Raw genomic sequence first — 24317 nt, 5'->3', positions numbered from 1 at the left:
ACTACGGATCGTACTTCTGCATGAGGACACCAAGAGTATAGAAGTGGATCAAGATGGAGAGCTGCTTCATGGTACCCACCAGCAGGAAAGTTTATTGGTCTGGAGCCGTAAAAGTGCATTAGTTTTTCTACCTTTTGAGCGAAAAAAGAATGCCACATCTCAAGTCCCGGTTAAGGCAACAGCTTGACTGTGAGATATTTCCGGAGTGCTCACTATCATCATCCGTTTTACAGATTTGCAGGAGGTCCACAGACTTCTTGTGGCCATGATGAGTTGTGCATTTTGTATGACTTGGCCGATTTAAACCAGTTTGTGCCATAACAATGTGTGTTCCCAGGCAATTTGCAAGTCAGGGTTCTACCCTCCTCCTATCCAAAAGACAGTGATCATGGCAAAAGCTTAATGGTCTTCACCGACTTATACTTCCATTTGGAGTCCAGGCTATTGGTTCGGTCCACAGCCACATCTTACAGGAGCCTGGATAGCTCAGTCGGTAGAGCATCAGACTTTTAATCTGAGGGTCCAGGGTTCAAGTCCCTGTTCAGGCGTCCAGTTTATTGTGTGATGTGTTTGTCATGGTCCTTATAATCATGCTTGTTTACAAAAGATGCATCTTCTGCTTGTGGCTATGATGAGTTGTGCATTTGGGCAAGCCTTAAGACTTTCAGACTGCAGTAGTATTTGCGTTACATGCACCCAAATGTCTGTGCTGAACTCCCTTTTTTGATGGTAAAAAAAAAAAAATTGCATTAGGTTTTCTACGTTTTGAGCGAAAAAGAATACCGCAGCTCAAGTCCCTGTTAAAGCGACAGCTTGATTGGGGGATTTTTCCGGAGTGCTCACTATCATCATCCGTCATACAGGTTTGCAAGAGATCCTTATCATCATGCATGTTTTCAAGAGGTGCATCTTCTGCTTGTGGCTATGATGAGTTGTGAAAGTCACTTTCAGACTTTGCAGTAGTATTTGTGTTACATGCACAACTCTTTACAAGAGATTTGTTGCCCATTTTCAACCAGGTTTGTATCATAACAATGTGGGTGGTATGTCTAAATGAACAATGGTCAACCTACCACCATCTTGCCCACACCCAAATCTCTGTGCTAAACTCCCTTTTTGATGGTAAGTCCAAGCAGGCGCTAGGGCTTTTCCTCAAACTACAGATTGTACTTCTGCATGAGGACACCAAGAGTATAGAAGAGGATCAAGATGGAGAACTGCTTTATGGTACCCACCAGCAGGAAAGTTTATCGGGTCTGGAGCCGTAAAATTGCATTAGGTGTTCTACGTTTTGAGCAAAAAAAGAATACCGCATCTCAAGTCCCTGTTAAAGCGACAGCTTGATTGTGAGATATTTCCGAGTGCTCATCATCATCCATCATCAGGTTTGCAAGAGGTCCTTTCATCATGCATTTTTCAAGAGGTGCATCTTCTGGAGATGAGTTGTGAAAGTCCTTTCAGACTTTGCAGTAGTATTTGTGTTACATGCACAAATGATGATTTTCAACCAGGTTTGATAACAATGTGGGCGGTATGTCTAAATGAAAATGGTCAATACCTCCATCTTGCCCAGCTCAAGTCCCCCTGTTAAAAGCAGGCGCTAGGTCTTTTCCTCAAACTTCAGCAAGATTGATTGTGAGGTTAGGTTTTCTACCTTTTGAGCGAAAAAGAATTTCAAGTCCCGGGCAACAGCTTGACTGTGAGATCAGTGTCATCAATCATCCGTTTTTTTTGTAGATTTGCAGGAGGTCCACAGACTTCTTGTGGCCATGATGAGTTGTGCATTTTGTATGACTTGGCCGATTTACAACCAGTTTGTGCCATAACAATGTGTGTTCCCAGGCAATTTGCAAGTCAGGGTTCTACCCTCCTCCTATCCAAAAGACAGTGATCATGGCAAAAGCTTAATGGTCTTCACCGACTTATACTTCCATTTGGAGTCCAGGCTATTGGTTCGTCCACAGCCACATCTTACAGGAGCCTGGATAGCTCAGTCGGTAGAGCATCAGACTTTTAATCTGAGGGTCCAGGGTTCAAGTCCCTGTTCAGGCGTCCAGTTTATTGTGTGATGTGTTTGTCATGGTCCTTATAATCATGCTTGTTTACAAAAGATGCATCTTCTGCTTGTGGCTATGATGAGTTGTGCATTTGGGCAAGCCTTAAGACTTTCAGACTGCAGTAGTATTTGCGTTACATGCACCCAAATGTCTGTGCTGAACTCCCTTTTTTGATGGTAAGATGGTAAAAATTGCATTAGGTTTTCTACGTTTTGAGCGAAAAAGAATACCGCAGCTCAAGTCCCTGTTAAAGCGACAGCTTGATTGGGGGATTTTTCCGGAGTGCTCACTATCATCATCCGTCATACAGGTTTGCAAGAGATCCTTATCATCATGCATGTTTTCAAGAGGTGCATCTTCTGCTTGTGGCTATGATGAGTTGTGAAAGTCACTTTCAGACTTTGCAGTAGTATTTGTGTTACATGCACAACTCTTTACAAGAGATTTGTTGCCCATTTTCAACCAGGTTTGTATCATAACAATGTGGGTGGTATGTCTAAATGAACAATGGTCAACCTACCACCATCTTGCCCACACCCAAATCTCTGTGCTAAACTCCCTTTTTTTGATGGTAAGTCCAAGCAGGCGCTAGGGCTTTTCCTCAAACTACAGATTGTACTTCTGCATGAGGACACCAAGAGTATAGAAGTGGATCAAGATGGAGAACTGCTTTATGGTACCCACCAGCAGGAAAGTTTATCGGTCTGGAGCCGTAAAATTGCATTAGGTGTTCTACGTTTTGAGCGAAAAAAGAATACCGCAGCTCAAGTCCCTGTTAAAGCGACAGCTTGATTGTGGGATATTTCGGAGTGCTCACTATCATCATCCATCCATCATACAGGTTTGCAAGAGGTCCTTATCATCATGCATGTTTTCAAGAGGTGCATCTTCTGCTTGTGGCTATGATGAGTTGTGAAAGTCACTTTCAGACTTTGCAGTAGTATTTGTGTTACATGCACAACTCTTTACAAGAGATTTGTTGCCCATTTTCAACCAGGTTTGCATCATAACAATGTGGGCGGTATGTCTAAATGAACAATGGTCAACCTACCTCCATCTTGCCCACACCCAAATCTCTGTGCTTATCTCCCTGCTTGGATGGTAAGTTTAAGCAGGCGCTAGGTCTTTTCCTCAAACTACGGATCGTACTTCTGCATGAGGACACCAAGAGTATAGAAGTGGATCAAGATGGAGAGCTGCTTCATGGTACCCACCAGCAGGAAAGTTTATTGGTCTGGAGCCGTAAAAGTGCATTAGTTTTTCTACCTTTTGAGCGAAAAAGAATGCCACATCTCAAGTCCCGGTTAAGGCAACAGCTTGACTGTGAGATATTTCCGGAGTGCTCACTATCATCATCCGTTTTACAGATTTGCAGGAGGTCCACAGACTTCTTGTGGCCATGATGAGTTGTGCATTTGGGCAAGCCTTAAGACTTTCAGACTGCAGTAGTATTTGCGTTACATGCACCCAAATGTCTGTGCTGAACTCCCTTTTTTGATGGTAAGATGGTAAAAATTGCATTAGGTTTTCTACGTTTTGAGCGAAAAAGAATACCGCAGCTCAAGTCCCTGTTAAAGCGACAGCTTGATTGGGGGATTTTTCCGGAGTGCTCACTATCATCATCCGTCATACAGGTTTGCAAGAGATCCTTATCATCATGCATGTTTTCAAGAGGTGCATCTTCTGCTTGTGGCTATGATGAGTTGTGAAAGTCACTTTCAGACTTTGCAGTAGTATTTGTGTTACATGCACAACTCTTTACAAGAGATTTGTTGCCCATTTTCAACCAGGTTTGCATCATAACAATGTGGGCGGTATGTCTAAATGAACAATGGTCAACCTACCACCATCTTGCCCACACCCAAATCTCTGTGCTAAACTCCCTTTTTTGATGGTAAGTCCAAGCAGGCGCTAGGGCTTTTCCTCAAACTACAGATTGTACTTCTGCATGAGGACACCAAGAGTATAGAAGTGGATCAAGATGGAGAACTGCTTTATGGTACCCACCAGCAGGAAAGTTTATCGGTCTGGAGCCGTAAAATTGCATTAGGTGTTCTACGTTTTGAGCGAAAAAGAATACCGCAGCTCAAGTCCCTGTTAAAGCGACAGCTTGATTGTGAGATATTTCCGGAGTGCTCACTATCATCATCCGTTTTACAGATTTGCAGGAGGTCCACAGACTTCTTGTGGCCATGATGAGTTGTGCATTTGGGCAAGCCTTAAGACTTTCAGACTGCAGTAGTATTTGCGTTACATGCACCCAAATGTCTGTGCTGAACTCCCTTTTTTGATGGTAAGATGGTAAAATTGCATTAGGTTTTCTAGGTTTTGAGCGAAATAGAATACCGCAGCTCAAGTCCCTGTTAAAGCGACAGCTTGATTGGGGGATTTTTCCGGAGTGCTCACTATCATCATCCGTCATACAGGTTTGCAAGAGATCCTTATCATCATGCATGTTTTCAAGAGGTGCATCTTCTGCTTGTGGCTATGATGAGTTGTGAAAGTCACTTTCAGACTTTGCAGTAGTATTTGTGTTACATGCACAACTCTTTACAAGAGATTTGTTGCCCATTTTCAACCAGGTTTGTATCATAACAATGTGGGTGGTATGTCTAAATGAACAATGGTCAACCTACCACCATCTTGCCCACACCCAAATCTCTGTGCTAAACTCCCTTTTTGATGGTAAGTCCAAGCAGGCGCTAGGGCTTTTCCTCAAACTACAGATTGTACTTCTGCATGAGGACACCAAGAGTATAGAAGTGGATCAAGATGGAGAACTGCTTTATGGTACCCACCAGCAGGAAAGTTTATCGGTCTGGAGCCGTAAAATTGCATTAGGTGTTCTAAGTTTTTGAGCGAAAAAAATACCGCAGCTCAAGTCCCTGTTAAAGCGACAGCTTGATTGTGGGATATTTTTCGAGTGCTCACTATCATCATCCATCATACAGGTTTGCAAGAGGTCCTTATCATCATGCATGTTTTCAAGAGGTGCATCTTCTGCTTGTGGCTATGATGAGTTGTGAAAGTCATTTCAGACTTTGCAGTAGTATTTGTGTTACATGCACAACTCTTTACAAGAGATTTGTTGCCCATTTTCAACCAGGTTTTCATCATAACAATGTGGGCGGTATGTCTAAATGAACAATGGTCAACCTACCTCCATCTTGCCCACACCCAAATCTCTGTGCTGAACTCCCTTTTGATGGTAAGTTGGTAAAATTGCATTAGGTTTTTCCTCAAACTACGGATTTTTCTGCATGAGGACACCAAGAGTATAGAAGTGGATCAAGATGGAGAGCTGTTAATGGTACCCACCAGCAGGAAAGTTTATTGGTCTGGAGCCGTAAAAGTGCATTAGTTTTCATCATTTGAGCGAATGCCACATCTCATTACAGGTTTGACAAGAGATCCTTATCATCATGCATGTTTTCAAGAGGTGGTCCACTTCTGCTTGTGGCTATGATGAGTTGTGAAAGTCACTTTCAGACTTTGCAGTAGTATTTGTGTTACATGCACAACTTTTACAAGAGATTTGTTGCCCATTTTCAACCAGGTTTGTATCATAACAATGTGGGTGGTATGTCTAAATGAACAATGGTCAACCTACCACCATCTTGCCCACACCCAAATCTCTGTGCTAAACTTTTTGATGGTAAGTCCAAGCAGGCGCTAGGGCTTTTCCTCAAACCCAGATTGTACTTCTGCATGAGGACACCAAGAGTATAGAAGTGGATCAAGATGGAGAACTGCTTTATGGTACCCACCAGTCTGGAAAGTTTATTGGTCTGGTAAGATGGTAAAATTGCATTAGGTTTTCTACGTTTTGAGCGAAAAAAGAATACCGCAGCTCAAGTCCCTGTTAAAGCGACAGCTTGATTGGGGGATTTTTCCGAGTGCTCACTATCATCATCCATCATACAGGTTTGCAAGAGATCCTTATCATCATGCATGTTTTCAAGAGGTGCATCTTCTGCTTGTGGCTATGATGAGTTGTGAAAGTCACTTTCAGACTTTGCAGTAGTATTTGTGTTACATGCACAACTCTTTACAAGAGATTTGTTGCCCATTTTCAACCAGGTTTGTATCATAACAATGTGGGTGGTATGTCTAAATGAACAATGGTCAACCTACCACCATCTTGCCCACACCCAAATCTCTGTGCTAACTCCCTTTTTGATGGTAAGTTTAAGCAGGCGCTAGGTCTTTTCCTCAAACTACGGATCGTACTTCTGCATGAGGACACCAAGAGTATAGAAGTGGATCAAGATGGAGAACTGCTTTATGGTACCCACCAGCAGGAAAGTTTATTGGTCTGGAGCCGTAAAAGTGCATTAGTTTTTCTACCTTTTGAGCGAAAAAGAATGCCACATCTCAAGTCCCGGTTAAGGCAACAGCTTGACTGTGAGATATTTCCGGAGTGCTCACTATCATCATCCGTTTTACAGATTTGCAGGAGGTCCACAGACTTCTTGTGGCCATGATGAGTTGTGCATTTTGTATGACTTGGCCGATTTACAACCAGTTTGTGCCATAACAATGTGTGTTCCCAGGCAATTTGCAAGTCAGGGTTCTACCCTCCTCCTATCCAAAAGACAGTGATCATGGCAAAAGCTTAATGGTCTTCACCGACTTATACTTCCATTTGGAGTCCAGGCTATTGGTTCGTCCACAGCCACATCTTACAGGAGCCTGGATAGCTCAGTCGGTAGAGCATCAGACTTTTAATCTGAGGGTCCAGGGTTCAAGTCCCTGTTCAGGCGTCCAGTTTATTGTGTGATGTGTTTGTCATGGTCCTTATAATCATGCTTGTTTACAAAAGATGCATCTTCTGCTTGTGGCTATGATGAGTTGTGCATTTGGGCAAGCCTTAAGACTTTCAGACTGCAGTAGTATTTTATGTTACATGCACCCAAATGTCTGTGCTGAACTCCCTTTTTTGATGGTAAGATGGTAAAAATTGCATTAGGTTTTCTACGTTTTGAGCGAAAAAGAATACCGCAGCTCAAGTCCCTGTTAAAGCGACAGCTTGATTGGGGATTTTTCCGGAGTGCTCACTATCATCATCCGTCATACAGGTTTGCAAGAGATCCTTATCATCATGCATGTTTTCAAGAGGTGCATCTTCTGCTTGTGGCTATGATGAGTTGTGAAAGTCACTTTCAGACTTTGCAGTAGTATTTGTGTTACATGCACAACTCTTTACAAGAGATTTGTTGCCCATTTTCAACCAGGTTTGTATCATAACAATGTGGGTGGTATGTCTAAATGAACAATGGTCAACCTACCACCATCTTGCCCACACCCAAATCTCTGTGCTAAACTCCCTTTTTTGATGGTAAGTCCAAGCAGGCGCTAGGGCTTTTCCTCAAACTACAGATTGTACTTCTGCATGAGGACACCAAGAGTATAGAAGAGGATCAAGATGGAGAACTGCTTTATGGTACCCACCAGCAGGAAAGTTTATCGGTCTGGAGCCGTAAAATTGCATTAGGTGTTCTACGTTTTGAGCAAAAAAGAATACCGCATCTCAAGTCCCGGTTAAGGCAACAGCTTGATTGTGAGATATTTCCGGAGTGCTCACTATCATCATCCGTTTTACAGATTTGCAGGAGGTCCACAGACTTCTTGTGGCCATGATGAGTTGTGCATTTGGGCAAGCCTTAAGACTTTCAGACTGCAGTAGTATTTGCGTTACATGCACCCAAATGTCTGTGCTGAACTCCCTTTTTTGATGGTAAGATGGTAAAATTGCATTAGGTTTTCTACGTTTTGAGCGAAAAAGAATACCGCAGCTCAAGTCCCTGTTAAAGCGACAGCTTGATTGGGGGATTTTTCCGGAGTGCTCACTATCATCATCCGTCATACAGGTTTGCAAGAGATCCTTATCATCATGCATGTTTTCAAGAGGTGCATCTTCTGCTTGTGGCTATGATGAGTTGTGAAAGTCACTTTCAGACTTTGCAGTAGTATTTGTGTTACATGCACAACTCTTTACAAGAGATTTGTTGCCCATTTTCAACCAGGTTTGCATCATAACAATGTGGGCGGTATGTCTAAATGAACAATGGTCAACCTACCACCATCTTGCCCACACCCAAATCTCTGTGCTAAACTCCCTTTTTTGATGGTAAGTCCAAGCAGGCGCTAGGGCTTTTCCTCAAACTACAGATTGTACTTCTGCATGAGGACACCAAGAGTATAGAAGTGGATCAAGATGGAGAACTGCTTTATGGTACCCACCAGCAGGAAAGTTTATTGGTCTGGAGCCGTAAAATTGCATTAGGTGTTCTAAGTTTTTGATGAGGTTCAAGTCCCTGTTCAGGCAACAGTTTATTGTGTGATGTTTTGTCATGGTCCTTATAATCATCCTTTTACAGTTTACAAAAGATGCATCTTCTGCTTGTAGCTATGATGAGTTGTGCATTTGGGCAAGCCTTAAGACTTTCAGACTGCAGTAGTATTTGCGTTACATGCACCCAAATGTCTGTGCTGAACTCCCTTTTTTGATGGTAAGATGGTAAAATTGCATTAGGTTTTCTACGTTTTGAGCGAAATAGAATACCGCAGCTCAAGTCCCTGTTAAAGCGACAGCTTGATTGGGGGATTTTTCCGGAGTGCTCACTATCATCATCCGTCATACAGGTTTGCAAGAGATCCTTATCATCATGCATGTTTTCAAGAGGTGCATCTTCTGCTTGTGGCTATGATGAGTTGTGAAAGTCACTTTCAGACTTTGCAGTAGTATTTGTGTTACATGCACAACTCTTTACAAGAGATTTGTTGCCCATTTTCAACCAGGTTTGTATCATAACAATGTGGGTGGTATGTCTAAATGAACAATGGTCAACCTACCACCATCTTGCCCACACCCAAATCTCTGTGCTAAACTCCCTTTTTTGATGGTAAGTCCAAGCAGGCGCTAGGGCTTTTCCTCAAACTACAGATTGTACTTCTGCATGAGGACACCAAGAGTATAGAAGTGGATCAAGATGGAGAACTGCTTTATGGTACCCACCAGCAGGAAAGTTTATCGGTCTGGAGCCGTAAAATTGCATTAGGTGTTCTACGTTTTGAGCGAAAAAGAATACCGCAGCTCAAGTCCCTGTTAAAGCGACAGCTTGATTGTGAGATATTTCCGGAGTGCTCACTATCATCATCCGTTTTACAGATTTGCAGGAGGTCCACAGACTTCTTGTGGCCATGATGAGTTGTGCATTTGGGCAAGCCTTAAGACTTTCAGACTGCAGTAGTATTTGCGTTACATGCACCCAAATGTCTGTGCTGAACTCCCTTTTTTGATGGTAAGATGGTAAAATTGCATTAGGTTTTCTACGTTTTGAGCGAAAAAGAATACCGCAGCTCAAGTCCCTGTTAAAGCGACAGCTTGATTGGGGAATTTTTCCGGAGTGCTCACTATCATCATCCGTCATACAGGTTTGCAAGAGATCCTTATCATCATGCATGTTTTCAAGAGGTGCATCTTCTGCTTGTGGCTATGATGAGTTGTGAAAGTCACTTTCAGACTTTGCAGTAGTATTTGTGTTACATGCACAACTCTTTACAAGAGATTTGTTGCCCATTTTCAACCAGGTTTGCATCATAACAATGTGGGCGGTATGTCTAAATGAACAATGGTCAACCTACCACCATCTTGCCCACACCCAAATCTCTGTGCTAAACTCCCTTTTTTGATGGTAAGTCCAAGCAGGCGCTAGGGCTTTTCCTCAAACTACAGATTGTACTTCTGCATGAGGACACCAAGAGTATAGAAGTGGATCAAGATGGAGAACTGCTTTATGGTACCCACCAGCAGGAAAGTTTATCGGTCTGGAGCCGTAAAATTGCATTAGGTGTTCTAAGTTTTTGATGAGGTTCAAGTCCCTGTTCAGGCGTCCAGTTTATTGTGTGATGTGTTTGTCATGGTCCTTATAATCATGCTTGTTTACAAAAGATGCATCTTCTGCTTGTAGCTATGATGAGTTGTGCATTTGGGCAAGCCTTAAGACTTTCAGACTGCAGTAGTATTTGCGTTACATGCACCCAAATGTCTGTGCTGAACTCCCTTTTTTGATGGTAAGATGGTAAAATTGCATTAGGTTTTCTACGTTTTGAGCGAAATAGAATACCGCAGCTCAAGTCCCTGTTAAAGCGACAGCTTGATTGGGGGATTTTTCCGGAGTGCTCACTATCATCATCCGTCATACAGGTTTGCAAGAGATCCTTATCATCATGCATGTTTTCAAGAGGTGCATCTTCTGCTTGTGGCTATGATGAGTTGTGAAAGTCACTTTCAGACTTTGCAGTAGTATTTGTGTTACATGCACAACTCTTTACAAGAGATTTGTTGCCCATTTTCAACCAGGTTTGTATCATAACAATGTGGGTGGTATGTCTAAATGAACAATGGTCAACCTACCACCATCTTGCCCACACCCAAATCTCTGTGCTAAACTCCCTTTTTGATGGTAAGTCCAAGCAGGCGCTAGGGCTTTTCCTCAAACTACAGATTGTACTTCTGCATGAGGACACCAAGAGTATAGAAGTGGATCAAGATGGAGAACTGCTTTATGGTACCCACCAGCAGGAAAGTTTATTGGTCTGGAGCCGTAAAATTGCATTAGGTTTCTACGTTTTTGAGCGAAAAAAGAATACCGCATCTCAAGTCCCTGTTAAGGCAACAGCTTGATTGTGAGATTTAGAGTGCTCACTATCATCATCCAGTGCTCACTATCATCATCCGTCATACAGGTTTGCAAGAGGTCCATGCATGTTTTCAAGAGGTGCTTTCTTTGTGGCTATGATGAGTTGTGCATTTTCAGGCAAGTATTTGTGTTAATGACAACTTTTACAGACTTTGCAGTATTTTCAACCAGGTTTGCATCATAACAATGTGGGCACCCAAATGTCAATGTGCTGAACTCCCTTTTTGTGCTAATGGTAAGATGGTAAAAAAGCAGCATTAGGTTTTTCCTCAAACTACGGATTTTCTGCATGAAAAAGAGTATAGAATATCAAGATGGAGCTCAAGTCCCTGCATTAAAGCGAAAAAAGAATACAGTCCCTGTTAAAGCAACAGCTTGATTGGGGATTTTCGAGTGCTCACTATCATCATCCGTCATACAGGTTTGCAAGAGATCCTTATCATCATGCATGTTTTCAAGAGGTGCATCTTCTGCTTGTGGCTATGATGAGTTGTGAAAGTCACTTTCAGACTTTGCAGTAGTATTTGTGTTACATGCACAACTCTTTACAAGAGATTTGTTGCCCATTTTCAACCAGGTTTGCATCATAACAATGTGGGCGGTATGTCTAAATGAACAATGGTCAACCTACCACCATCTTGCCCACACCCAAATCTCTGTGCTAAACTCCCTTTTTTGATGGTAAGTCCAAGCAGGCGCTAGGGCTTTTCCTCAAACTACAGATTGTACTTCTGCATGAGGACACCAAGAGTATAGAAGAGGATCAAGATGGAGAACTGCTTTATGGTACCCACCAGCAGGAAAGTTTATTGGTCTGGAGCCGTAAAATTGCATTAGGTTTTCTACGTTTTTTGAGCAAAAAAGAATACCGCATCTCAAGTCCCGGACAGCTTGATTGTGAGATATTTCCGAGTGCTCACTATCATCATCCGTTTTACAGATTTGCAGGAGTCTTCTTGTGGCTATGATGAGTTGTGCTTCAAGTCCCTGTTAAAGCAACAGCTTGATTGTGAGGTATTTCCGGAGTGCTCACTATCATCATCCGTTTTTTAGATTTGCAGGAGGTCCACAGTCTTCTTGTGGCCATGATGAGTTGTGCATTTTGTATGACTTGGCCGATTTACAACCAGTTTGTGCCATAACAATGTGTGTTCCCAGGCAATTTGCAAGTCAGGGTTCTACCCTCCTCCTATCCAAAAGACAGTGATCATGGCAAAAGCTTAATGGTCTTCACCGACTTATACTTCCATTTGGAGTCCAGGCTATTGGTTCGTCCACAGCCACACCTTGTAGGAGCCTGGATAGCTCAGTCGGTAGAGCATCAGACTTTTAATCTGAGGGTCCAGGGTCAAGTCCCTGTTCAGGCGTCCAGTTTATTGTGTGATGTGTTTGTCGTGGTCCTTATAATCATGCTTGTTTACAAAAGATGCATCTTCTGCTTGTGGCTATGATGAGTTGTGCATTTGGGCAAGCCTTAAGACTTTCAGACTGCAGTAGTATTTGCGTTACATGCACCCAAATGTCTGTGCTGAACTCCCTTTTTTGATGGTAAGATGGTAAAAATTGCATTAGGTTTTCTACGTTTTGAGCGAAAAAGAATACCGCAGCTCAAGTCCCTGTTAAAGCGACAGCTTGATTGGGGGATTTTTCCGGAGTGCTCACTATCATCATCCGTCATACAGGTTTGCAAGAGATCCTTATCATCATGCATGTTTTCAAGAGGTGCATCTTCTGCTTGTGGCTATGATGAGTTGTGAAAGTCACTTTCAGACTTTGCAGTAGTATTTGTGTTACATGCACAACTCTTTACAAGAGATTTGTTGCCCATTTTCAACCAGGTTTGTATCATAACAATGTGGGTGGTATGTCTAAATGAACAATGGTCAACCTACCACCATCTTGCCCACACCCAAATCTCTGTGCTAAACTCCCTTTTTTGATGGTAAGTCCAAGCAGGCGCTAGGGCTTTTCCTCAAACTACAGATTGTACTTCTGCATGAGGACACCAAGAGTATAGAAGTGGATCAAGATGGAGAACTGCTTTATGGTACCCACCAGCAGGAAAGTTTATTGGTCTGGAGCCGTAAAAGCATTAGGTTTTCTAAGTTTTGAGCGAAAAAGAATGCCAGGTTCAAGTCCCTGTTAAAGCGACAGCTTGATTGTGAGATATTTCCGGAGTGCTCACTATCATCATCCGTTTTACAGATTTGCAGGAGGTCCACAGACTTCTTGTGGCCATGATGAGTTGTGCATTTGGGCAAGCCTTAAGACTTTCAGACTGCAGTAGTATTTGCGTTACATGCACCCAAATGTCTGTGCTGAACTCCCTTTTTTGATGGTAAGATGGTAAAATTGCATTAGGTTTTCTAGGTTTTGAGCGAAATAGAATACTCAAGTCAAGTCCCTGTTAAAGCGACAGCTTGATTGGGGGATTTTTCCGGAGTGCTCACTATCATCATCCGTCATACAGGTTTGCAAGAGATCCTTATCATCATGCATGTTTTCAAGAGGTGCATCTTCTGCTTGTGGCTATGATGAGTTGTGAAAGTCACTTTCAGACTTTGCAGTAGTATTTGTGTTACATGCACAACTCTTTACAAGAGATTTGTTGCCCATTTTCAACCAGGTTTGCATCATAACAATGTGGGCGGTATGTCTAAATGAACAATGGTCAACCTACCACCATCTTGCCCACACCCAAATCTCTGTGCTAAACTCCCTTTTTTGATGGTAAGTCCAAGCAGGCGCTAGGGCTTTTCCTCAAACTACAGATTGTACTTCTGCATGAGGACACCAAGAGTATAGAAGAGGATCAAGATGGAGAACTGCTTTATGGTACCCACCAGCAGGAAAGTTTATCGGTCTGGAGCCGTAAAATTGCATTAGGTGTTCTACGTTTTGAGCAAAAAAGAATACCGCATCTCAAGTCCCGGTTAAGGCGACAGCTTGATTGTGAGATATTTCCGGAGTGCTCACTATCATCATCCGTTTTACAGATTTGCAGGAGGTCCACAGTCTTCTTGTGGCTATGATGAGTTGTGCGAAAAAGAATACCGCAGCTCAAGTCCCTGTTAAAGCAACAGCTTGATTGTGAGGTATTTCCGGAGTGCTCACTATCATCATCCGTTTTTTAGATTTGCAGGAGGTCCACAGACTTCTTGTGGCCATGATGAGTTGTGCATTTTGTATGACTTGGCCGATTTACAACCAGTTTGTGCCATAACAATGTGTGTTCCCAGGCAATTTGCAAGTCAGGGTTCTACCCTCCTCCTATCCAAAAGACAGTGATCATGGCAAAAGCTTAATGGTCTTCACCGACTTATACTTCCATTTGGAGTCCAGGCTATTGGTTCGTCCACAGCCACATCTTACAGGAGCCTGGATAGCTCAGTCGGTAGAGCATCAGACTTTTAATCTGAGGGTCCAGGGTTCAAGTCCCTGTTCAGGCGTCCAGTTTATTGTGTGATGTGTTTGTCATGGTCCTTATAATCATGCTTGTTTACAAAAGATGCATCTTCTGCTTGTGGCTATGATGAGTTGTGCATTTGGGCAAGCCTTAAGACTTTCAGACTGCAGTAGTATTTATGTTACATGCACCCAAATGTCTGTGCTGAACTCCCTTTTTGATGGTAAGATGGTAAAAATTGCATTAGGTTTTCTACGTTTTGAGCGAAAAAAGAATACCGCAGCTCAAGTCCCTGTTAAAGCGACAGCTTGATTGGGGGATTTTTCCGGAGTGCTCACTATCATCATCCGTCATACAGGTTTGCAAGAGATCCTTATCATCATGCATGTTTTCAAGAGGTGCATCTTCTGCTTGTGGCTATGATGAGTTGTGAAAGTCACTTTCAGACTTTGCAGTAGTATTTGTGTTACATGCACAACTCTTTACAAGAGATTTGTTGCCCATTTTCAACCAGGTTTGTATCATAACAATGTGGGTGGTATGTCTAAATGAACAATGGTCAACCTACCACCATCTTGCCCACACCCAAATCTCTGTGCTAAACTCCCTTTTTGATGGTAAGTCCAAGCAGGCGCTAGGGCTTTTCCTCAAACTACAGATTGTACTTCTGCATGAGGACACCAAGAGTATAGAAGTGGATCAAGATGGAGAACTGCTTTATGGTACCCACCAGCAGGAAAGTTTATCGGTCTGGAGCCGTAAAATTGCATTAGGTGTTCTACGTTTTGAGCGAAAAAGAATACCAGGTTCAAGTCCCTGTTAAGGCGAACAGCTTGATTGTGAGATATTTCCGAGTGCTCACTATCATCATCCGTTTTTTACAGATTTGCAGGAGGTCCACAGACTTCTTGTGGCCATGATGAGTTGTGCATTTGGGCAAGCCTTAAGACTTTCAGACTGCAGTAGTATTTATGTTACATGCAAAATGTCTGTGCTGAACTCCCTTTTTGATGGTAAGATGGTAAAATTGCATTAGGTTTTCTACGTTTTGAGCGAAAAGAATACCGCAGCTCAAGTCCCTGTTAAAGCGACAGCTTGATTGGGGATTTTTCCGGAGTGCTCACTATCATCATCCATCATACAGGTTTGCAAGAGATCCTTATCATCATGCATGTTTTCAAGAGGTGCATCTTCTGCTTGTGGCTATGATGAGTTGTGAAAGTCACTTTCAGACTTTGCAGTAGTATTTGTGTTACATGCACAACTCTTTACAAGAGATTTGTTGCCCATTTTCAACCAGGTTTGCATCATAACAATGTGGGCGGTATGTCTAAATGAACAATGGTCAACCTACCACCATCTTGCCCACACCCAAATCTCTGTGCTAAACTCCCTTTTTTGATGGTAAGTCCAAGCAGGCGCTAGGGCTTTTCCTCAAACTACAGATTGTACTTCTGCATGAGGACACCAAGAGTATAGAAGTGGGATCAAGATGGAGAACTGCTTTATGGTACCCACCAGCAGGAAAGTTTATTGGTCTGGAGCCGTAAAATTGCATTAGGTTTTTCTACCTTTTGAGCGAAAAAAGAATACCGCAGCTCAAGTCCCTGTTAAAGCGACAGCTTGATTGTGAGATATTTCCGGAGTGCTCACTATCATCATCCGTTTTACAGATTTGCAGGAGGTCCACAGACTTCTTGTGGCCATGATGAGTTGTGCATTTTCGCAGCTCAAGTCCCTGTTATTTTGTAGAGTGAGTGCTCACTATCATCATCCGTTTTTAGATTTGCAGGAGGTCCACAGACTTTTGTGGCCATGATGAGTTGTGCATTTTGTATGACTTTTTACAACCAGTTTGTGCCATAACAATGTGTGTTCCCAGGCAATTTGCAAGTCAGGGTTCTACCCTCCTCCTATCCAAAAGACAGTTATCATGGCAAAAGCTTAATGGTCTTCACCGACTTATACTTCCATTTGGAGTCCAGGCTATTGGTTCGTCCACAGCCACATCTTACAGGAGCCTGGATAGCTCAGTCGGTAGAGCATCAGACTTTTAATCTGAGGGTCCAGGGTTCAAGTCCCTGTTCAGGCGTCCAGTTTATTGTGTGATGTGTTTGTCATGGTCCTTATAATCATGCTTGTTTACAAAAGATGCATCTTCTGCTTGTGGCTATGATGAGTTGTGCATTTGGGCAAGCCTTAAGACTTTCAGACTGCAGTAGTATTTTTATGTTACATGCACCCAAATGTCTGTGCTGAACTCCCTTTTTGGTGGTAAGATGGTAAAATTGCATTAGGTTTTCTACGTTTTGAGCGAAAAAGAATACCGCAGCTCAAGTCCCTGTTAAAGCGACAGCTTGATTGGGGGATTTTTCCGGAGTGCTCACTATCATCATCCGTCATACAGGTTTGCAAGAGATCCTTATCATCATGCATGTTTTCAAGAGGTGCATCTTCTGCTTGTGGCTATGATGAGTTGTGAAAGTCACTTTCAGACTTTGCAGTAGTATTTGTGTTACATGCACAACTCTTTACAAGAGATTTGTTGCCCATTTTCAACCAGGTTTGTATCATAACAATGTGGGTGGTATGTCTAAATGAACAATGGTCAACCTACCACCATCTTGCCCACACCCAAATCTCTGTGCTAAACTCCCTTTTTTGATGGTAAGTCCAAGCAGGCGCTAGGGCTTTTCCTCAAACTACAGATTGTACTTCTGCATGAGGACACCAAGAGTATAGAAGTGGATCAAGATGGAGAACTGCTTTATGGTACCCACCAGCAGGAAAGTTTATCGGTCTGGAGCCGTAAAATTGCATTAGGTGTTCTACGTTTTGAGCGAAAAAGAATACCGCAGCTCAAGTCCCTGTTAAAGCGACAGCTTGATTGTGGGATATTTCCGGAGTGCTCCCTATCATCATCCATCATACAGGTTTGCAAGAGGTCCTTATCATCATGCATGTTTTCAAGAGGTGCATCTTCTGCTTGTGGCTATGATGAGTTGTGAAAGTCACTTTCAGACTTTGCAGTAGTATTTGTGTTACATGCACAACTCTTTACAAGAGATTTGTTGCCCATTTTCAACCAGGTTTGCATCATAACAATGTGGGCGGTATGTCTAAATGAACAATGGTCAACCTACCTCCATCTTGCCCACACCCAAATCTCTGTGCTGATCTCCCTGCTTGGATGGTAAGTTTAAGCAGGCGCTAGGTCTTTTCCTCAAACTACGGATCGTACTTCTGCATGAGGACACCAAGAGTATAGAAGTGGATCAAGATGGAGAGCTGCTTCATGGTACCCACCAGCAGGAAAGTTTATTGGTCTGGAGCCGTAAAAGTGCATTAGTTTTTCTACCTTTTGAGCGAAAAAGAATGCCACATCTCAAGTCCCGGTTAAGGCAACAGCTTGACTGTGAGATATTTCCGGAGTGCTCACTATCATCATCCGTTTTACAGATTTGCAGGAGGTCCACAGACTTCTTGTGGCCATGATGAGTTGTGCATTTTGTATGACTTGGCCGATTTACAACCAGTTTGTGCCATAACAATGTGTGTTCCCAGGCAATTTGCAAGTCAGGGTTCTACCCTCCTCCTATCCAAAAGACAGTGATCATGGCAAAAGCTTAATGGTCTTCACTGACTTATACTTCCATTTGGAGTCCAGGCTATTGGTTCGTCCACAGCCACATCTTACAGGAGCCTGGATAGCTCAGTCGGTAGAGCATCAGACTTTTAATCTGAGGGTCCAGGGTTCAAGTCCCTGTTCAGGCGTCCAGTTTATTGTGTGATGTGTTTGTCATGGTCCTTATAATCATGCTTGTTTACAAAAGATGCATCTTCTGCTTGTGGCTATGATGAGTTGTGCATTTGGGCAAGCCTTAAGACTTTCAGACTGCAGTAGTATTTGCGTTACATGCACCCAAATGTCTGTGCTGAACTCCCTTTTTTGATGGTAAGATGGTAAAATTGCATTAGGTTTTCTACGTTTTGAGCGAAAAAGAATACCGCAGCTCAAGTCCCTGTTAAAGCGACAGCTTGATTGGGGGATTTTTCCGGAGTGCTCACTATCATCATCCGTCATACAGGTTTGCAAGAGATCCTTATCATCATGCATGTTTTCAAGAGGTGCATCTTCTGCTTGTGGCTATGATGAGTTGTGAAAGTCACTTTCAGACTTTGCAGTAGTATTTGTGTTACATGCACAACTCTTTACAAGAGATTTGTTGCCCATTTTCAACCAGGTTTGCATCATAACAATGTGGGCGGTATGTCTAAATGAACAATGGTCAACCTACCACCATCTTGCCCACACCCAAATCTCTGTGCTAAACTCCCTTTTTTGATGGTAAGTCCAAGCAGGCGCTAGGGCTTTTCCTCAAACTACAGATTGTACTTCTGCATGAGGACACCAAGAGTATAGAAGAGGATCAAGATGGAGAACTGCTTTATGGTACCCACCAGCAGGAAAGTTTATCGGTCTGGAGCCGTAAAATTCATTAGGTGTTCTAAGTTTTGATGAAAAAGAATACCACAGCTCAAGTCCCTGTTAAGGCGTCAGTTTATTGTGTGATGTGTTTCCGGTGGTCACTTATCATCATCCGTTTTACAAAAGGAGGTCCACAGACTTCTTTGTGGCCATGATGAGTTGTGCATTTGGGCAAGCCTTAAGACTTTCAGACTGCAGTAGTATTTATGTTACATGCACCCAAATGTCTGTGCTGAACTCCCTTTTTTGATGGTAAGATGGTAAAAATTGCATTAGGTTTTCTACGTTTTGAGCGAAAAAGAATACCGCAGCTCAAGTCCCTGTTAAAGCGACAGCTTGATTGGGGATTTTTCCGGTGCTCACTATCATCATCCGTCATACAGGTTTGCAAGAGATCCTTATCATCATGCATGTTTTCAAGAGGTGCATCTTCTGCTTGTGGCTATGATGAGTTGTGAAAGTCACTTTCAGACTTTGCAGTAGTATTTGTGTTACATGCACAACTCTTTACAAGAGATTTGTTGCCCATTTTCAACCAGGTTTGCATCATAACAATGTGGGCGGTATGTCTAAATGAACAATGGTCAACCTACCACCATCTTGCCCACACCCAAATCTCTGTGCTAAACTCCCCCTTTTTGATGGTAAGTCCAAGCAGGCGCTAGGGCTTTTCCTCAAACTACAGATTGTACTTCTGCATGAGGACACCAAGAGTATAGAAGTGGATCAAGATGGAGAACTGCTTTATGGTACCCACCAGCAGGAAAGTTTATCGGTCTGGAGCCGTAAAATTGCATTAGGTGTTCTACGTTTTGAGCGAAAAAGAATACCGCAGCTCAAGTCCCTGTTAAGGCAACAGCTGTGAGTTGACTGCATTCATCATCCGTTTTTTAGATTTGCAGGAGGTCCACAGACTTCTTGTGGCCATGATGAGTTGTGCATTTTGTATGACTTGGCCGATTTACAACCAGTTTGTGCCATAACAATGTGTGTTCCCAGGCAATTTGCAAGTCAGGGTTCTACCCTCCTCCTATCCAAAAGACAGTGATCATGGCAAAAGCTTAATGGTCTTCACCGACTTATACTTCCATTTGGAGTCCAGGCTATTGGTTCGTCCACAGCCACATCTTACAGGAGCCTGGATAGCTCAGTCGGTAGAGCATCAGACTTTTAATCTGAGGGTCCAGGGTTCAAGTCCCTGTTCAGGCGTCCAGTTTATTGTGTGATGTGTTTGTCATGGTCCTTATAATCATGCTTGTTTACAAAAGATGCATCTTCTGCTTGTGGCTATGATGAGTTGTGCATTTGGGCAAGCCTTAAGACTTTCAGACTGCAGTAGTATTTGCGTTACATGCACCCAAATGTCTGTGCTGAACTCCCTTTTTTGATGGTAAGATGGTAAAATTGCATTAGGTTTTCTACGTTTTGAGCGAAAAAGAATACCGCAGCTCAAGTCCCTGTTAAAGCGACAGCTTGATTGGGGATTTTTCCGAGTGCTCACTATCATCATCCGTCATACAGGTTTGCAAGAGATCCTTATCATCATGCATGTTTTCAAGAGGTGCATCTTCTGCTTGTGGCTATGATGAGTTGTGAAAGTCACTTTCAGACTTTGCAGTAGTATTTGTGTTACATGCACAACTCTTTACAAGAGATTTGTTGCCCATTTTCAACCAGGTTTGTATCATAACAATGTGGGTGGTATGTCTAAATGAACAATGGTCAACCTACCACCATCTTGCCCACACCCAAATCTCTGTGCTAAACTCCCTTTTTTGATGGTAAGTCCAAGCAGGCGCTAGGGCTTTTCCTCAAACTACAGATTGTACTTCTGCATGAGGACACCAAGAGTATAGAAGAGGATCAAGATGGAGAACTGCTTTATGGTACCCACCAGCAGGAAAGTTTATCGGTCTGGAGCCGTAAAATTGCATTAGGTGTTCTACGTTTTGAGCGAAAAAGAATACCGCAGCTCAAGTCCCTGTTAAAGCAACAGCTTGATTGTGAGATATTTCCGGAGTGCTCACTATCATCATCCGTTTTACAGATTTGCAGGAGGTCCACAGACTTCTTGTGGCCATGATGAGTTGTGCATTTTGTATGACTTGAAACCAGTTTGTGACTGCAATGTGTGTTCCCAGGCAATGCAAATCAGGGTTGTACCCTCCTCCTTATCCAAAAGACAGTGATCATGGCAACATGCTTAATGGTTTCACTTGCACTTATACTTCCATTTTGAGTCCATCCACAGCCCCATCTTAAGTCCCTGGATAGCTCAGTCTTGATTTTTAACCAGAGGGTCCAGGGTTCAAGTCCCTATTCATCAACCAGTTTATTGTGTGATGTTTTTGTCTTGTCCTTATCATCATGCATGTTTTCAAAAGGTGCATCTTCTGCTTGTGGCTATGATGAGTTGTGAAAGTTGGGCAAAGCCTTTCAGACTTTGACAGTAGTATTTGTGTTACATGCACAACTCTTTACAAGAGATTTGTTGCCCATTTTCAACCAGGTTTGTATCATAACAATGTGGGTGGTATGTCTAAATGAACAATGGTCAACCTACCTCCATCTTGCCCACACCCAAATCTCTGTGCTGAACTCCCTTTTTGATGGTAAGTCCAAGCAAATTAGGTCTTTTCCTCAAACTACAGATTGTTTTCTGCATGAGGACACCAAGAGTATAGAAGTGGATCAAGATGGAGAACTGCTTTATGGTACCCACCAGTTAAAAGTTTATTGGTCTGGAGATGGTAAAATTGCATTAGGTTTTCTACGTTTTGAGCGAAAAAGAATACCGCAGCTCAAGTCCCTGTTAAAGCGACAGCTTGATTGGGGGATTTTTCCGGAGTGCTCACTATCATCATCCGTCATACAGGTTTGCAAGAGATCCTTATCATCATGCATGTTTTCAAGAGGTGCATCTTCTGCTTGTGGCTATGATGAGTTGTGAAAGTCACTTTCAGACTTTGCAGTAGTATTTGTGTTACATGCACAACTCTTTACAAGAGATTTGTTGCCCATTTTCAACCAGGTTTGTATCATAACAATGTGGGTGGTATGTCTAAATGAACAATGGTCAAACTACCTCCATCTTGCCCACACCCAAATCTCTGTGCTAAACTCCCTTTTTTGATGGTAAGTCCAAGCAGGCGCTAGGGCTTTTCCTCAAACTACAGATTGTACTTCTGCATGAGGACACCAAGAGTATAGAAGTGGATCAAGATGGAGAACTGCTTTATGGTACCCACCAGCAGGAAAGTTTATCGGTCTGGAGCCGTAAAATTGCATTAGGTTTTATACGTTTTGAGCGAAATAGAATACCGCAGCTCAAGTCCCTGTTAAAGCAACAGCTTGATTGGGGGATTTTTCCGGAGTGCTCACTATCATCATCCGTCATACAGGTTTGCAGGAGGTCCACAGACTTCTTGTGGCCATGATGAGTTTTGCATTTTGTATGACCGATTTTCAACCAGTTTGTGCCATAACAATGTGTGTTCCCAGGCAATGTGCAAATCAGGGTTGTACCCTCCTCTTATCCAGAAGACAGTGATCATGGCAACAGCTTAATGGTCTTCACTGACTTATACTTCCGTTTGGAGTCCACGCTATTGGTTCGTCCACAGCCCCATCTTAGAGAAGCCTGGATAGCTCAGTCGGAAGAGCATCAGACTTTTAACCAGAGGGTCCAGGATTCAAGTCCCTGTTCAGGTAACCAGTTTATTGTGTGATGTTTTTGTCTTGGTCCTTATCATGCATCTTTACAAAAGATGCATCTTCTGCTTGTGGCTATGATGAGTTGTGCATTTGGGCAAGCCTTAACACTTTCAGACTGCAGTAGTATTTGTGTTACATGCACAACTCTTTGCAAGAGATTTGTTGCCCATTTTCAACCAGGTTTGTATCATAACAATGTGGGTGGTATGTCTAAATGAACAATGGTCAACCTACCTCCATCTTGCCCACACCCAAATCTCTGTGCTGAACTCCCTATTTTGATGGTAAGTCCAAGCAGGCGCTAGGGCTTTTCCTCAAACAACAGACTGTACTTCTGCATGAGGACACCAAGAGTATAGAAGTGGATCAAGATGGAGAGTTGCTTTATGGTACCCACCAGCAGGAAAGTTTATTGGTCTGGAGTTGTAAAATTGCATTAGGTTTTCTACGTTTTGAGCGAAAAAGAATACCGCAGCTCAAGTCCCTGTTAAAGCGACAGCTTGATTGTGGGATATTTCCAGAGTGCTCACTATCATCATCCGTCATACAGGTTTGCAAGAGGTCCTCATCATCATGCATGTTTTCAAGAGGTGCATCTTCTGCTTGTGGCTATGATGAGTTGTGTAAGTCTCTTTCAGACTTTGCAGTAGCATTTCTTTTACATGCACAACTCTAGGCAACAAGAGATTTGTTGCCCATTATCAACCAGGTTTGTATCATAACAATGTGGGTGGTATGTCTAAATGAACAATGGTCAACCTACCTCCATCTTGCCCACACCCAAATCTAGGGATGGGAATCCCAGTGAATCAATTCCTTGGAACCGTTAGTGTACCTGCTTAACAATTCCGCTTAACGGTTCCGCTCGTTGCAAATGTGTCATGACCGTCACACACGCTTAGCGATCTTTTGGTTACGCAGCAAACATGTCATCGAGGCAGAAGTGATCTAAAGTGTGGTTATATTTCACTCAAAAAGACGCCAATGCAGTCATTTGCAACAGTTGTAAAAGTTTATTTTTGGCAAAGGGGGGAACTACCTCCAATATGCAGAAGCATTTGGCCACACAGCACGCAATCCGTTTGCAGGACTGTCGCGTGTTTGATTCTCTACTACTCAGCGACACAGCAACAACAAGAGAGTCAAGCAGCAGCGGAGCTAACGAGACGCCATCTGCTATTAATGCCAAAGGTAACTTGTCTATTTAGTTAATGTGAGCACCATTTCATTGTGTAAACTTTTACTATACGGATAATAATCTCTATTGTCATTGTCCATCAAATTTAGATGATGATCTAATTGTGTGTCAGGCAATGGTATACGCACGGGCTGTTTGTGTGAAGAATGGGCAGCAGATGGAAGGAGTTTTGCCATTGAACTGGATTGACACAGAGACCAAAGTGCTGCGATGGCCTCTAAAAAATGTGTCTGTGGCACATAAGCGCCTTCTACAACCACAGGAGGACTGGCTGAGTTTTGAATTTGTTAAATTCAAAGTGACATCAGGTGATAAAAAATATTTTGAATGCTATTTCTGGCATATCTTTACAATTTATTTTTCAGTTAAAATACTATAACACCATAATACATATTACTATTGCTAATAGTGTTTGTTTTCATTCTTGATTTGTAGTAAGCCGACAGGAGTGTGAAAAATATAATTACACCTCAGCTCAAACCGAAGAGGACACAGTCAGTCAAAAGAGAATGAAGAAAAGAAGGACATTTGAAGATTATGTTAAAGGTAATTTATTTTGTCCTATTTAAGAATATGCATTGAACAATGAAACCATCACTTATCATAAGTGACAAATATAATATTGGCAGGACAAGAAAAAGGATGAGTACAGTTTATGTATTATATTTAATGCCAGTAAAATTAAGTTGGCTGTGTAAACTGTGTGTATTCATCGTTATTTTACTGTGATTAATTTCATTGTGCATGT

General features: G+C 42.5%; 9 non-coding genes across 9 annotated transcripts; all 9 read left to right on the top strand.

Annotated features, from left to right (window-relative positions):
- Window positions 1-475: 475 nt before the first annotated feature.
- trnak-uuu (transfer RNA lysine (anticodon UUU)) lies at window positions 476-548 on the top strand. The gene has a single exon. It is a non-coding gene; the product is annotated as a tRNA-Lys (tRNA).
- Window positions 549-1979: 1431 nt separating this feature from the next.
- On the top strand, window positions 1980-2052 carry trnak-uuu (transfer RNA lysine (anticodon UUU)). Its single transcript has one exon. It is a non-coding gene; the product is annotated as a tRNA-Lys (tRNA).
- A 4695-nt stretch (window positions 2053-6747) lies between these two features.
- Window positions 6748-6820, top strand: trnak-uuu (transfer RNA lysine (anticodon UUU)). The gene has a single exon. It is a non-coding gene; the product is annotated as a tRNA-Lys (tRNA).
- A 5237-nt stretch (window positions 6821-12057) lies between these two features.
- trnak-uuu (transfer RNA lysine (anticodon UUU)) lies at window positions 12058-12129 on the top strand. The gene has a single exon. It is a non-coding gene; the product is annotated as a tRNA-Lys (tRNA).
- A 2009-nt stretch (window positions 12130-14138) lies between these two features.
- trnak-uuu (transfer RNA lysine (anticodon UUU)) lies at window positions 14139-14211 on the top strand. The gene has a single exon. It is a non-coding gene; the product is annotated as a tRNA-Lys (tRNA).
- A 1976-nt stretch (window positions 14212-16187) lies between these two features.
- trnak-uuu (transfer RNA lysine (anticodon UUU)) lies at window positions 16188-16260 on the top strand. The gene has a single exon. It is a non-coding gene; the product is annotated as a tRNA-Lys (tRNA).
- A 1609-nt stretch (window positions 16261-17869) lies between these two features.
- Window positions 17870-17942, top strand: trnak-uuu (transfer RNA lysine (anticodon UUU)). The gene has a single exon. It is a non-coding gene; the product is annotated as a tRNA-Lys (tRNA).
- Window positions 17943-19793: 1851 nt separating this feature from the next.
- Window positions 19794-19866, top strand: trnak-uuu (transfer RNA lysine (anticodon UUU)). The gene has a single exon. It is a non-coding gene; the product is annotated as a tRNA-Lys (tRNA).
- A 2429-nt stretch (window positions 19867-22295) lies between these two features.
- On the top strand, window positions 22296-22368 carry trnak-uuu (transfer RNA lysine (anticodon UUU)). Its single transcript has one exon. It is a non-coding gene; the product is annotated as a tRNA-Lys (tRNA).
- The last annotated feature ends 1949 nt before the right edge of the window (window positions 22369-24317 follow it).

The sequence above is a fragment of the Perca flavescens genome, chromosome 18 (genome assembly GCF_004354835.1).
Source record: "Perca flavescens isolate YP-PL-M2 chromosome 18, PFLA_1.0, whole genome shotgun sequence".
Classification (NCBI taxonomy): Eukaryota; Metazoa; Chordata; class Actinopteri; order Perciformes; family Percidae; genus Perca; species Perca flavescens.
Note: the sequence above shows the minus strand (reverse complement) of the source record. Positions and strands in the feature narration are given on the sequence as shown.